Raw genomic sequence first — 16,473 nt, 5'->3', positions numbered from 1 at the left:
ATTGGCAAGGGTTTCATTTTGTTTGTTTCTTGGTCATTTTCAGAGTACTTTGATTTCATTTTTTTTCCTTTTCAGTTTCTCTCTCATCATGACGGAGTAGATGATGGTTATTTTAATTTGTTTTATAATTTATTTTGTTGTTTTCATTTTTTCTGTACATTTTTTTGTTTTTTTTATTAATAAATTTTTTACCCTACCTACCTTGAAAGTTTGGAAATTGTGTCTTTTAGTTTTAAAAAAATCTTTAACTCTGTAGGGTGTTTCAACTGGAGATGGCATCAACCATCCAATGGTTAGGCTTTTATAAATCGATGACCCACCGTAAATTTTGTTGTATTTCCTCGTTTTAAGTTCAGTTTCTCTTGAACTGCCCTTATCCGATTATATCTTCTTTCGATCCAATTTTAATTGTATATGTGTTTTGATTGTACCTTCTATTTTTTTTATTGCTAATATAATTTGATTGGGAATGGATTTAGATTTATGTTGTGATTTCTCTTCATTGTATTTTTATTTAATCTGGCATTCTGCGCTTTCAGCAGTGCAACAACGATTGAGAGAGATGAGGGTGAGGAATGCAATGCGGTTAGTTTGGATCTGATAAGAGTGTCCGGATATGGATTTCCGAATTATGGGTAGTGAGATTTGGATTTTTGGATTTTGGTATTTTAAATTGGGTTGGACTTGATTGGTTTATTTTCAAGACTCTTTGTGTTAGACTATAACCATCCTGGCCCATTGGCCGTAGTAAATGCAATACTTTTATGTTGGTAAAAAAAATGTAGTTAGAGGGGTGTGTGGGACCATATCAGCGTGAAGGCAACGCATAAAGCGTCACGTGTTTGTGTTCTTCCTCCACATCTGCGAGATGGCATTGTATTGTACCCTTCACGCACGGGTGGTTGAAGAAATTATATGGCCGTTGCCATTTTTTTTTTCCGAGCTGTATTCAAACTCGCATAGAGTTTGGTTGAATTTCATTTTATAAAAAATTATGTAGAATTTAATTAAAGTTTTAATAGAATATATTTAAAAAAATATTATTTAGTATTTGATGGTGACTGAACCTGAACATTCCAGCTCAGATTAGATCGATATTGGAAATACCAAATTTCAACTCTATTAAAATTCGACAGTCAGATCTATTTCATGTATAAATACAGAACTCACATTGATGAGCTGGATCAGGCTCGAATCTACGCGTGGAAGGTCTAATTTCATTTATTCCTTTGACCCCGTGAAATAACAAACCTCGTGACGCTCGGAATCATATCCACATAGCGCCGAATGGAATTAAATGATCGCCTAATAATAGAAAAAGACACTGTATATTCATACGTACGGTCAGCGTGACTGTGATATGAGGGTACAAACACAAGACAACAGTTAAGCGTCACTAGACGACAAAAGAGAAAAGGAACAAAGGAAGTAAGGGAGAGACACACTATACTAAACTTACTAAAATACACCTTGAATCTACCCCTTACTGGATCTCAGAATATCAATTGGTGCCGTCTGTAGAAACGAAGAAGATCTTTTTCATCATCGGAGTTCTCATTCTCATTTCACCCGCTAAGATCCACATGGTCAATCACGACGAAAACCATACCGGAAACATCCCAAATGACCTGAGTTCGACTCAGGAAGGACCATAGTTCTACTCAGGAAGGACCATAGTTCTCATTTTATAGCCTGACTGCTCCAATAAGTCAGCTACCCACGTTATTTAATCCCTCACCGAGCTCAGTAGGGATTATGCCATGAACTACCTTATCTGACCAAGAGCTGCAGAATATGGCTCTCCAGCTACAGAACACCGCTTACTGGCTAGGCCAGATGCTGCAACAGAGAGGGTTCAACACCCCACTGAGCGTACCACCCGTCCTTGAAGGGTTCACTGTTAATGAACCTCAACCTACACTAAATTATCAAGCCCCTCAACAGAACAATAGGAAAATAGATGATGGGGATGGAGAGGTCAGTCAGAGGAACGAGCTGATAGCCAAAATAAGAGGCAGGGTAGTGAGAGAGCTCATTGAGAATGATGGGGCTGAGAGTAATTCCTCTGAACCAGCGGAAAGGTAGGAGAGTGAAGAGTTAGAAAGAAACTACCGCCTTAAGAAAGGCTCAGAAGGGAGGACGTAGATGTAGATTAGAAGTTAGAAAGGCTGAAAGAACAACTACTAACGGAGTTGGAGGCACGAGACAGCAGCAGTCCCCTATTACCAACCTCATCACTGTTTGTGAGACGATTCAACAAGAGACTATTCCCAAAAAGTTTCATGATGCCAACAATGGCTGCTTATGACATGACAGGAAACCTCAAGGAGCACGTCTTGAACTACAAGACATTCATAGAATTGCAAACTTACTCAAATGCCTTGATGTGCAAGATTTTTCCTACCACCTTAACAGGACTAACCCGGGTGTGGTTTAACAGCCTGGAGACATAAAGTATTAAAAGCTTCATTGACGTGGCCAACATGTTCATCAGTAGATTTATCGCTAGGATCCCTGCGAAGAGAAAGACAAGCTACTTGAAAATCGTTCGGTAGAGGAAGAATGAATCCTTAAGAGAGTACGTGGCCATGTTCAACTCTGAAGCTTTGCAGATACCCGAGCTTGATGAAGGAAGAGCCGTAAAAGCTATGCAGAAGGGCACTACCTCCCTAGAGTTCTTCGGGTCATTGTGCAGGTAGGGGTGAGCATTCGGTCGGTTCGGTTCAAAACCGAACCGAACCGAATAAACTGAAAACCGAAATTTGAGTGTTTATGAAAACCGAACCGATTTTGGTCAGAAACCGAATCGAACCGAACCGAACCGGTCTGATTCAGTTCGGTTCGGTTCGGTTTGATCGGTTTCGATTTTTAATGATTTTTTATTTTTTACACTTTATTTTTAATGTTTTAAAATTTAATTAAAATATTTTAATTTTAATATGATTTAATTTCTATATATTATTGAAAAAACATATTATTATTACTAATCGGTTCGGTTCGGTTTTTTCGGTTTTTTTCTGATCAAAACTGAACCGAACCGAAGTATAAAAAAAACCGAACCAAATTTTCAAATCGGTTCGGTTCGGTCGGTTTTTTCGGTTTGAACCGAATACTGCTCACCCCTATGTGCAGGAAGCCCCTTACCACTCCAACAGAGCTTATGAAAAGAGCAGAGAAGTATATAAGGCAGGACGACGCTTTAACTGCAAGCAGGTTTGCTAAAGATGATAGAGACGAGGAAGGGCCAGGGAGGATAAGAGACAAGACAAGCCTAAGAGCAGGCAAGATTGGGGACCAGAGCCGTTGAACAAACACTGGTGGGGGAGAAAGAAGCAAAGGCCCTATCTGTAACAGCCCGCTTACCGGACCATCACCGGCACTAGGATCCAGATCGGCTTAAGGCCGCCGGGACCCGTAGTAAGCCTACTGTCAACTCTGTGTACCTGATAAAACCCATACATGATCATACTTAAGCTTAAAACTGTTACTTACTCTTCTCTTTTTTTTCTTTTCTTTGCTTGCCTATCTTTTCTTTTCTTGAAACTTTTCTCATCAACTAAGCCTGGACTATGCATGCTCTGTCTGTATGCACTCGAAGAGTGATACCTGCTATGGTACCATACAGTAACTACAGAGATAGAAAGACTACCATGCACCAAGCCTAGCGCATCATAACAACATTATCTCAATCATAAAATGATCATGTGCAAAGGGATAAACATACACTAGGGCCAAGCACAATTCTATAACTCAATACATAACTTGCTATTACATCATTTCTATACATTACATAAACTCTGTACTGTACATCATTATCATGTCCACTATTCTATACTATTACATATACCTTTACCCTTGCTTTCTCTTTCTCTTTCTCTTCTCTGAGGCCCTGAAAAATGGGGTTAGGGAGAGGGATGAGCTGCTAAAGCCCAGTGAGCGGAATTTATAAAATAAATCACATTTAAAACATGCTATCATATGATGCATCACTGCACAAACATTTCACATCTCGGATTGGACATGATCCCAAAACTCCCTCTGTCAGTGCCCGGCCCCCAAAGGAGCTCACACAGGTCTTTCACTAACTACTCATGGTGCCCGACCCTATAAGGGCTCTCACAGGACTCATCCAAGGTAAATGCCCGGCCCCAAAAGAGCTCACACAGGACATACAATAATGACAGACTTATGGGCTATTGAGATCGCCTCGGTCCAATCCACATATACAAGTAATAATGCAATGCATCAACTTGGTGAATACTAATGCAAAGCATCCTACATAAACATGGCATTAATGATGCATGAATCATGCTAAAACAGTTCTTAACGTTTAAAATAAAGTTCTGTTCCACTCACCTCTGTCAACTGCTGAGCAGTCTCTGTGTAACTCTAACTCTGTGGGCCTCCTTGGTCTCTCGGGTCCGTACCTACACAGGTGGACTCAAATGAGGACCAAACGTACTTAAACATAACTCCTACTATCTCCCCAAAACCCCTCTAAAACATCATAGGCATGCATGGAAAAATGGGCAAAAGAAGGCTGGACTGGGCACTTTCGGCGGCACTTTCGGCGGCCGAAACCCCTCTCCAGAGACGAAACTCAGGCATGTTCGGCGGCACCTTCGGCGGCCGAAAGTCTCGTCCAGAGACGAAACTCATGCACTTTCGGCGGCCGAACTCCCTCTTTCGGCGGCCGAAAGCCCCTTTCTCACCCAAAAGCCAAGCTTTCGGGGGCAAAGTTTGGCAGCCGAAACTGCCTCCACAAGGGGTTCGGCGGCCGAACCTTACTTCGGCGGCCGAACCTGGATTCTCCAGAAAGGCAGAATCCGAGCACAACTCATGCTCTCAGCCTCCAAATCCTATATCTTAAAAACCTTTCTTATACCCTTAGGGCAAGCTCCGACATCCTCGAATCCCGACTTCCAACGGAAAATCCGCCGGAACGTAGGAATTCCGATACCGGGGTCTAGCCGGGTATTACATTCTCCCCCCCTTAAGAACATTCGTCCCCGAATGTTCCTCTCTAACTCAAAACAGAGTAAAAACATAACATAAAGCACATAAAGAACAAAAGAAGCTAACACTAACCTCAAAAGAGATGGGGGTACTGTTGGAGCATAGACTCCCGTGTCTCCCAGGTGCACTCTTCTATGTTATGGTGGTTCCAGAGGACTTTCACCATCGGGATCTCCTTGTTCCTTAGCTTTCTGATCTGGGTGTCAATGATCCTCACTGGTTGTTCTACATACGTGAGATCACCTAGGATCTCCACATCTGGTTCGCTGAGAACCTTATTCGGATCTGACACAAACTTCCTTAGCATCGAAACATGGAAGACTGGATGGATTCTTTCCATAGACATAGGCAAATCAAGCTTATACGACACATTTCCGACCTTCTGCAAAATCTCAAAAGGTCCAATGTACCGCGGAGCCAGCTTACCTTTCCTCCCAAAACGAACCACCCCTTTCATTGGAGACACTTTCAACAAGACCAGATCCCCCTCCTCAAACTCTATGTGCTTTCTGCGAACGTCTGCATAGCTCTTCTGCCGACTAACAGCAGTCTTGAGCCTCTCTCTGATGATGGGCACCACCCTGTTCGTGATCTCGACTAACTCAGGCCCTGCTAGGGACCTTTCTCCAACCTCTTCCCAACAAACTGGTGACCTGCACTTCCTCCCATACAGAGCTTCATATGGGGCCATCCCTATGCTAGCATGATGACTATTGTTGTAGGCAAACTCCACTAAGGGTAGATGCTGCCTCCAAGATCCTCCAAAATCTAGCACACACATTCGAAGCATATCTTCTATGGTCTGGATGGTCCTCTCTGACTGTCCGTCAGTCTGTGGATGGAAAGCAGTGCTGAAGTCTAATCTTGTGCCCATAGCCTCTTGCAGACTTCGCCAAAACCTGGAGGTAAACTGGGGTCCTCTGTCAGACACTATAGAAACAGGAGCCCCATGTAACCTCACAACTTCCTCAACATATACCTGCGCTAGCTTGTCCACAGAGTAGCCACTCCTGACAGGAATGAAGTGAGCAGATTTAGTCAGTCTATCCACAATCACCCATATGGAGTCTAGTCTGTTGGACGTCGCCGGTAACCCCACTACAAAATCCATGGCTATGTTCTCCCATTTCCATTCTGGAATCGGCAGTGGGTTAAGCATTCCAGCCGGCTTCTGATGCTCTAGCTTCACCCTTTGACATATCTCGCAGGCTGACACAAACTGTGCCACTTCTCTCTTCATTGCTGGCCACCAATACACTCTCTTCAGATCTTGATACATCTTGGTGGCTCCAGGGTGAATGCTATATCTCGCATTATGAGCTTCTCTCATAATGTCTCCTTTCAAACTGATATCGTCTGGTACACATAGTCTATGCCCGTAGCGGAGAATCCCTTGGTTGTCGAATCTGAACTCTTCGCTCTTGCCTGACTGAACAGTCCTGGCAATCTTGATCAACTCTGGATCCTCATGTTGTTTCTGAGCCACCTGCTCCAGAAACACGGGTGTAACTTTCATCTGTGCAATCAAAGCACCTGTACCAGTTAACTCTAACTGTAGCCCTTCCTCAACTAACCTGTAGAAGTCCTTCACCACCGGCCTCCTTTCTGCTGTAATGTGGGATAAACTGCCTAATGATTTCCGGCTCAAGGCATCGGCTACAACATTTGCCTTTCCCGGATGATACTGGATCTTGCAATCATAATCACTAAGCAATTCCACCCACCGTCTCTGCCTCAAATTTAACTCCCTCTGACTCAGGATGTGCTGTAGGCTCTTATGATCTGTAAAGATCTCACATTTCACCCCATAGAGGTAATGCCTCCACATCTTGAGTGCAAAGATAACAGCTGCCATCTCAAGATCGTGTGTTGGATAGTTCAGCTCGTGCTTCTTCAGCTGTCTAGAAGCATAAGCTATTACTCTGTCATTCTGCATTAACACACAACCTAATCCCACTCGGGACGCATCACAGAATACTGTGAAGTCCTCATCACTAGTAGGCAGAGCTAAAACCGGTGCTGAAGTTAATCTTTTCTTTAACTCTTCAAAACTCTCTTCACATTGGTCCGACCATGTGAATCTCTGGTTCTTTCTGGTTAATCTGGTCATAGGAGCCGCTATCTTAGAGAAGTCCTGAACGAACCTCCTGTAGTAGCCTGCCAAACCCAAGAAACTCTTGACCTCTGTCACTGTGGTGGGTCTAGGCCAATTGGCTACAGCTTCTATCTTCTTGGGGTCCACTACTATACCTTGATCTGACACTACATGCCCCAAGAATGAAATGCTCCTTAGCCAGAACTCACACTTGGAGAACTTGGCATATAAACCATGCTCTCTCAAGGTCTGCAGGACTATCCTCAGATGATGGGCATGCTCCTCTGCATTCCTGGAATACACCAAGATATCATCTATGAAGACAATAACAAAGTGATCCAGGTACTCTCTGAAAACTCGGTTCATGAGATCCATGAATGCTGCAGGGGCGTTAGTCAACCCGAACGGCATCACTAAAAACTCATAATGCCCATATCTGGTCCTGAACGCTGTCTTAGGTACATCCTCTTCCCTGATTCTCAGCTGATGATAGCCCGATCTTAGATCTATCTTAGAAAAACAACCTGCTCCTGCTAGCTGGTCGAATAGATCATCGATCCTGGGGAGAGGATACTTATTCTTGGTAGTGACTTTGTTCAACTGCCTGTAGTCGATACAAAGTCTAAGGGATCCATCCTTTTTCTTGACAAACAACACTGGAGCACCCCAGGGTGAGGTACTTGGACGGATGAAACCCTTATCTACCAACTCCTGTAGCTGCTCTTTCAACTCTTTTAGCTCTGCTGGGGCCATCCTGTAGGGAGGAATAGAGATCGGTCTGGTACCAGGCACTAACTCTATCTCGAACTCTATTTCCCTATCAGGTGGTAGTCCTGGAAGCTCATCTGGAAACACATCTGGGAACTCTCTGACTACGGGCACTGAACTGGGGTCCCTAACCTGACTGTCTAGCTCTCTCACATGAGCTAGATACCCCTGACATCCCCTCCTGAGCAACCTACGAGCCTGTAGGGCTGATATCAGACCTCTAGGCGTGCCCCTCCTGTCTCCTCTGAAGACAAACTCAGATCCATCCTCATCTCTGAACTTAACTACCTTGTCTCTACAGTCCAAGGTAGCACCATATGCAGATAGCCAATCCATCCCTAGAATGACGTCAAAATCTGTCAACTCTAGAACCACAAGGTCAGCTGGAAGGCATCTACCATCTATAAACACTGGACTATGTCGACAGACTGTCTCTGCCAACGATGGATCACACTTAGGGCCACTGACCCATAGGGGACACTCTAACCCAGACATCATCAAACCCACTCTCTCTATGGCTCTGGGAGCAACAAAGGAATGTGAAGCACCAGGGTCTAACAAAGCATACACCTCAGAACACCCAATGAGGAGATTACCTGACACCACGGTGTTAGAAGTGTTTGCCTCCTGCTGTGTCATCGTGAAAATCCGCGCCGGAGCTGACGGACCTCCACCTCTGGGACCTGCAGATGAAGAGGCTGACCCTCTCCCTCTGCCTCTGCCCTGTGTCATAACTGAAACTGGTGGCTGTGGCATGCTAGCTGGAGCTGTCTGCTGGGATGGTGCCGTGAAAGATGCCTGAGGGCACTCACGAGCCATGTGTCCCTCCTGGCCGCACCTGTAACATCCTGTAATCCCCAAACGACAAACTCCTCTGTGCGCCTTACCGCACCGACCACACACTGGAACCTCTGAGCCTGAACTCATGCCACTGCCTAATCCCAGACCTGCTTTAATCTTATTCCAGAACTTATTCTTCCTCGACTTCTGCGTGGAACCACTCCACTTCTTACCACTGGAAGTTGCTGCACCCTGTGAAGAGGGATCTGACTTACCCCTACCTGGGGTCTTAGAACCAGAAGACTGTGCCGGCTGCTGTTTCACTGTACCCTGTATAATGGCACTAGCCTCCATCCTCCGTGCTAAATCCACCACGGTGTGGAAACTCTCCCTCTCGGCTGCATGGATCAAAGAGGAATACCTGGAATGCAGTTTCATAGCATACCTCCTAGCCTTTTTCTGTTCCGTATCATAGGCCTGTCCTGCATACCGCAGCAACTCCAGAAACCTGTCAGTAAACTCATCAATACTCATATCCTCTGTCTGCTTGAGCTGCTCAAACTCTATCATCTTTAGCTCTTTCGAACTATCTGGGAATGCCCATCCGGCAAACTCATTAGCAAACTCCTCCCAAGACATGTTATCCAACCTAGGGTCCACATAGACGCCAAACCACTCCTTCGCCTTCTTACATTTTAAAGTGAACCCTGCCATCTGAATGGCTCTGGTATCATCTGCCCCTAGCTCATCTGCTATCATCTTGACTGCTTTAATGTACTCAAACGGATCATCTCCTGATTGATACTTAGGAGCATCTAACTTTAGGTAATCTGTCATCTTTACCTTGCTCCTCACAGATGGGCCAGGTTGAGGTGTTTGGATAACTGGGGCTTCTGGTTGTACCACTGGTGGTGGTGGGGGAGGTGCAGAACTTTCTGGTGTAGAGTATGCTGGACTGGGGTAAAAAGGTGAGGGTGGATACATGGGATATGGTGGATATGGGGGGTAATACGGTGGATAAGGCATATATGTGGGATATGGGTGAAAACTAGGATAATCCGATGTACCTCCCATCGAATATCCTGGGCCCTGTGGGTAGGGCTGATAGTGGGGTGGATAACCATACCCCGAGGCCTGACCGCCTCCCTGTGATGATCCCACATCCTCCTCTGTAGTGCCAACACCTAACCCTCCATCCCTTCTTGGATCCACATCCATCTCTTCCCTTGTATCACTAGATCTTCTTCTCTGTTCTGTCTCCCTCCTGCTTTCATCAAAAGACCTTCTAGGGTCCCTTGATGATCTTTCTCTGCCTGCCCTTTGGGACATAGCTCTTGGCAAAGCAGGGGGACGCCCTTCCATACCCTCATTCTCGGGCGGAGCTCCAGTCAATCTAGCTGATCGACGGGTTCCTCTCATCTTAGCTTCTGAAAACATAACATGAACTTTAGCATCATAGGATCCATGTAACAACATGAACACTCAACTCATAGCATAGCATATCATAGCATATCATTAAATGCACATGCATAAAATCATGGCATTACACATCAAGACAGGACTCAACATCCTATCCTAGTGGACATGATCTTCCTATTGTGCTTGCCCTCTAAAACAACCTCTTTCCGATGTGAGATATCTTTAATCCCTGAGCATCTTAGCTCAGCACACCGTACTCTAGAGGCCCTATGCTCTGATACCAATCTGTAACAGCCCGCTTACCGGACCATCACCGGCACTAGGATCCAGATCGGCTTAAGGCCGCCGGGACCCGTAGTAAGCCTACTGTCAACTCTGTGTACCTGATAAAACCCATACATGATCATACTTAAGCTTAAAACTGTTACTTACTCTTCTCTTTTTTTTTTCTTTTCTTTGCTTGCCTATCTTTTCTTTTCTTGAAACTTTTCTCATCAACTAAGCCTGGACTATGCATGCTCTGTCTGTATGCACTCGAAGAGTGATACCTGCTATGGTACCATACAGTAACTACAGAGATAGAAAGACTACCATGCACCAAGCCTAGCGCATCATAACAACATTATCTCAATCATAAAATGATCATGTGCAAAGGGATAAACATACACTAGGGCCAAGCACAATTCTATAACTCAATACATAACTTGCTATTACATCATTTCTATACATTACATAAACTCTGTACTGTACATCATTATCATGTCCACTATTCTATACTATTACATATGCCTTTACCCTTGCTTTCTCTTTCTCTTTCTCTTCTCTGAGGCCCTGAAAAATGGGGTTAGGGAGAGGGATGAGCTGCTAAAGCCCAGTGAGCGGAATTTATAAAATAAATCACATTTAAAACATGCTATCATATGATGCATCACTGCACAAACATTTCACATCTCGGATTGGACATGATCCCAAAACTCCCTCTGTCAGTGCCCGGCCCCCAAAGGAGCTCACACAGGTCTTTCACTAACTACTCATGGTACCCGACCCTATAAGGGCTCTCACAGGACTCATCCAAGGTAAATGCCCGGCCCCAAAAGAGCTCACACAGGACATACAATAATGACAGACTTATGGGCTATTGAGATCGCCTCGGTCCAATCCACATATACAAGTAATAATGCAATGCATCAACTTGGTGAATACTAATGCAAAGCATCCTACATAAACATGGCATTAATGATGCATGAATCATGCTAAAACAGTTCTTAACGTTTAAAATAAAGTTCTGTTCCACTCACCTCTGTCAACTGCTGAGCAGTCTCTGTGTAACTCTAACTCTGTGGGCCTCCTTGGTCTCTCGGGTCCGTACCTACACAGGTGGACTCAAATGAGGACCAAACGTACTTAAACATAACTCCTACTATCTCCCCAAAACCCCTCTAAAACATCATAGGCATGCATGGAAAAATGGGCAAAAGAAGGCTGGACTGGGCACTTTCGGCGGCACTTTCGGCGGCCGAAACCCCTCTCCAGAGACGAAACTCAGGCATGTTCGGCGGCACCTTCGGCGGCCGAAAGTCTCGTCCAGAGACGAAACTCATGCACTTTCGGCGGCCGAACTCCCTCTTTCGGCGGCCGAAAGCCCCTTTCTCACCCAAAAGCCAAGCTTTCGGGGGCAAAGTTTGGCAGCCGAAACTGCCTCCACAAGGGGTTCGGCGGCCGAACCTTACTTCGGCGGCCGAACCTGGATTCTCCAGAAAGGCAGAATCCGAGCACAACTCATGCTCTCAGCCTCCAAATCCTATCAAACACCCATAACATGCATACCAACACTTCTCAACTAACATATAACATAACTCATGCATATAGAGGCCTAAAAACTAGTTCAAGCCCCAAAAACAACAACAAAACGCATATGATCAACATATGCTCAAACTCATGCTTATACCCCAAAACATGCCATAAAACTCTCTTAAACCTTCTAAAACTTGCTTTAAACATAAGGGGAGGTGAGGATCCATGCTTACCTCTTGAAGACCTAGAGGATTGATGATCCAAGCTTGGAGATGGGGAAAAACTCAATCAAAATCTCCAAGTGCTCAACTTTGCTTCCTTTTGCTCAAATCTCTAAAACAAAGCTCAAATCAAGTTAAAACATGCAAGATTTGAGGAAAACATGAGAAATCACACCAAGGAGAGCTTGAACCTACCTTTGACCCGTTAAACAGAGTGTTTAACACTCCAGTCTCGGGCAAAGGGGCTTTTGTAGTGGCCAACCGACTCTTCCTTCGGCGGCCTAACGTGCATGCGAAACCATGCAACTTTCGGCGGCCGAACTTCACTTTCGGCGGCCGAACTTCACCTTCGGCGGCCGAACCTGGCTTTTGTCCCCTTGGCCTTTTCATTTCAAAACTCAATTTTCTTAACTCAAAACATGCAAACATGATAAAAACACTTAAAAACATCTTAAAAACCTTTCTTATACCCTTAGGGCAAGCTCCGACATCCTCGAATCCCGACTTCCAACGGAAAATCCGCAGGAACGTAGGAATTCCGATACCGGGGTCTAGCCGGGTATTACACTATCAACCCCGGCTCTTCACCAAATTACTCCCCTGAACGTGTGCAAAGCCGAATTGCTCGTGGCGGTCCAGGACGAAGACTTCATACAATAGCCCAAGCCCATGAAAGCAGAAGCAAACAGAAGAGACCCGAACAAATATTGCCAATACCACAAGACTTATGGCCATGACACAAATGACTGTTACTAGCTGATAAATGAGATAAAAAGACTCATCAAATCAAATGGGAAAATGAAGACCTCAATAAGGTGGGTGATCGATCTCAAAAACAAGACCACCGGCATCATAAAATCGGTTGAGGAGATAGAGATAATATTGAAGGCCCACCCTAGCAAGGCTATAAGCCAAAAGAAATGAAACAAAGGCACAATTCCAACCTCAAGAAAAGACCTCGGCGTTTACAAGGTCCAAATAAAAATAAAGCTAAGGCATGGTGCCTAGCTCACAAAAGAGCTTGGCACCCCTAAAAGCCTAAAAGGAAATAAAAGAAAACTTGATTCCAGCCTCACAAAAGAGCTCGACACCCCTAAAGCCTAAAAGGAAATAAAGAAAGCTCGATTTCGACTTCAAAAAAGAGTGGAGTTCATAAGGAAATAAGGCTAAAGTCTGATTCTAACCTCACAAAAGAGCTCAGCTCGCAAGACAAATGCAATACTCGATTCAACTCTAGCGTCGAAATTCCAACGTTCTGATTGAATCTTCGTTGAAATCTGAAATCTCAAAACTGGAATCTTTAGAAGGGTAAAATAAGGTTTTTATGAAATGAATTTGAAGCTTTTCTTGGTGTATTTTTTTTTTAAAAAAAAAAACAAAGAGTTTTGTAAAGGTTTTAAGGTTCAGCCGCCGAAGGTGACTTTTCCAGCCACATAAAAGGCCTTCAGCTTGAAAACGTGAGAGCTCTTTCTCCATTTTTGAGCAGAGATAAGTCCATGCCTTTTTCCAAATGTTTTTGTTGAAATTACTTCAAATCTCTTGGAGAATTCATGAGTTTTTACTTTGTTTTTGAAGATTTGAGTTTGGATTTCAAGCTTTAACCTTTGGAGACCTCCAAAAATCGATTTCCCTCTTCTCCAAGTCTTGGTTGCTGTGTTTTTCGTGTTCTTCAAGAGGTGAGTTCAATCCTTACTTTTCTTATATTTTATAAAGGTTTTAAACCAGTATTACAAGGCGTTAGGGCGTGCATGATTGATTATTCTAAAGTTTTAAAGTTTGAGTTGGATGACTTTCTCTTGGAATTTTGTTGATGCATGTTGAGTTTAGAATAAGTTTTTAAGGTCTCTTATGCGTGTTAAGTGTGTATGGTAGTCTTTAGACTGTTGCATGTAAGTTTGGGTTTGTTTCTTGGCTGTGAGCATAGGGCAGAATCGGGTTCTGCCTTACTGGAGAGCCCAGGTTCGGCCGTCGAACCTGCCTATGGAGGCAGCCATTTGGCCGCCTAACCTATCCCGGAAGGATTGACCTTCAGATTTGTGAAGAGACCTTTGGCCGCCGAACTTGCCTGCAAAAGTCCCATGTCCAGCCTTTCTCTGTTTGTTTCTTACGAGTGTTCTTGTGTGTTCTTAGGGGTTTCTTGGGGGTTGTTTTAAGTGCTGTAAAAGTTATGTTTGGTCTCTTATTTAAGTCCATCTGTGTAGGATCGAACTTGGGTGTAATACCCAGCTAAACTCCAGCATCGGAATTCCCATTTTTCGATGAAAATCTCCATTGAAATCTAGAATTTCGAAGCCGGAATGTTTATAAGCATAAAATAGGATTTTCATAAGGTGAATATTTCAGTTTTGGCAAGGCTTAAAGGTTCGGCCGCCGAAGGTGGCTTCTCCGGCCGCCGAAGGTGGCTTCTCCGGCCGCCGAAGGTGGCTTCTCCAGCCACCTATAAAGGGCCTTCAGCATGAAAATCGAGAGAAACTCTTCTCTATTTTCAGGCAGAGGTAATCTCATGCGCTTCTTTGGTTCTTCTTGTCGTTTTACTTCAACTTCTAGAGAATTCATAAGTTTTTAACTATGATTTTGAAGATCCGAGTTGCATTTCAAGTTTTAAAACTTGGAGACCTCCGGAGATCGATTTTCCTCTTTCTCCAAGTTTGGGTTGTTGTCACCATAGTTGTCTCCAAGAGGTAAACCAAAACCCTTGCTTTTCTTTTGTTTTCGAAAGGTTTTCAGCTTGTGTTTTGAGGGTTTAATTGTTTTAGTTGCATGCTTGTCCTCATTGTTCGTTGAAGGGTTTGAGTTTAAATGTGCTTAATGCACGCTTCTTCTTGTGTTTATGTTGTTGCATGTTGGGTTAGAGGCAGTCTTTGAGGTCTCTTAGGTATGTTAAATAGGTTTGGTTGTTGTGAGGTCCTTGCATGTGAGTTTTGTGGTGTTTTGGGAGGCTGAATGCTAGGGCAGAATCGGGTTCTGCCTAAACTGGAGAACCTAGATTCGGCCGCCGAAGCTAGGTTCGACCGCCAAAGCAAGGTTCGGCCGCCGAACCTGTAGGTAGAGGCAACCTTTTGGCCGCTTAAACTGCCCTTGAGAGTATTGACTTTCGGATCTGTGAAGGGTTTTAGGCCGTTGAACCTGCCCCTGGAAGTTATTGACTTTCGGATCTGTGAAGGGTTTAGGTCGCCGAACCTGCCCCCGAAAGTTGTTGACTTTCGAATTTGTGAGGGACCTTCGGTCGCCGAACTCGTCGCCGAAAGTCCCGTGCCCAGCCTTCCCTTTCTTGATTTATATGCATGTTTTGGTATGTTTTAGGGGGTTCTTGGGGAGTTGTTTAGAGTCTTGTAAAAGTTATGTTTGGTCTCTCATTTGAGTCCATCTATGTAGGGTCGGACCTGGGAGACCGTAGAGGCCTGCAGTGAGATAACTGCGTCAGTTTTAGGTGAGTGTCAGCCAGAGATGAGTAGAACTGAAGTAATCTATTTTTTTAAAGTAATAAAGCCTTTTAAGCATGCTCATGCATCACGAATGCTATGCATATGTATTAGGTTGTTTACATTAGAATTCACAAATATGATGCATTGCATAATTTACTGTTGTGGATGGATGTTGGATGACCCACTAGCCCTCGAGTATGATATGTTGTGATGTATACAGAAGTCCAGGTCGAGACCCATTCTATGCCCCTGGCAATATGTAAGAGAGAGTCCAAGTCGAGGCCCATTCTACGCCCCTGACGCTATAAATTTATTATGTTATGTTATGTTTAAGAGGAAGTCCTGAGGAGCACCCATCGTGGGCTGGGCATTATTGGAATTTGTAGAGGGTTACTGGTGACAAATCTATCTTGATGTGAATTGTTTGTGTTGTGACGCATTTCATTCGATCATATGTTTATTGAACTGTTTTTATATTCTACTCACTAGGCTCTTGTAGCTTATCCTTTTCCCCTAATCCCAGGTTTGCAGAATCAGAGTTAGCTCAGGAAACTCGGCTGAGTTGCTAGTACAGTCTGTTGTAATAGTATAGATGTGGACATGTATTGTTTTATGATTTTAGAATTGTGCTTTGCCCTAGTTTTTATCCTTGTAATCTCTGTTTACATGATCCTTATGTAAAAGTTTTAAGTATGAGTTTATGTTTGAACTAAGCTTGAGATATATGATGTTTACCATACTGGAGCATTTGATGAGGGCTCTAGTACGGGTTTTATGTTTTCAGTTTTGATACATGCACAGGTAGAGCCTTGGTTCATGGAATGTTTATGTTTATGTTTTGATGTGATCATGTATGGGATTTTATCAGGTGTAACATGATGTCTAGTAAGCTTGCTATGGGTTCCAGCGATCTTAAGTCGATTTGAACCCTAGCGCCGGTAGCGGTCCAGTTTCT

Source organism: Manihot esculenta, chromosome 6, assembly GCF_001659605.2.
Source record: "Manihot esculenta cultivar AM560-2 chromosome 6, M.esculenta_v8, whole genome shotgun sequence".
NCBI lineage: Eukaryota > Viridiplantae > Streptophyta > Magnoliopsida > Malpighiales > Euphorbiaceae > Manihot > Manihot esculenta.
The sequence above is the reverse complement of the archived record's forward strand: the minus strand, read 5'-3'. Positions refer to the sequence as shown.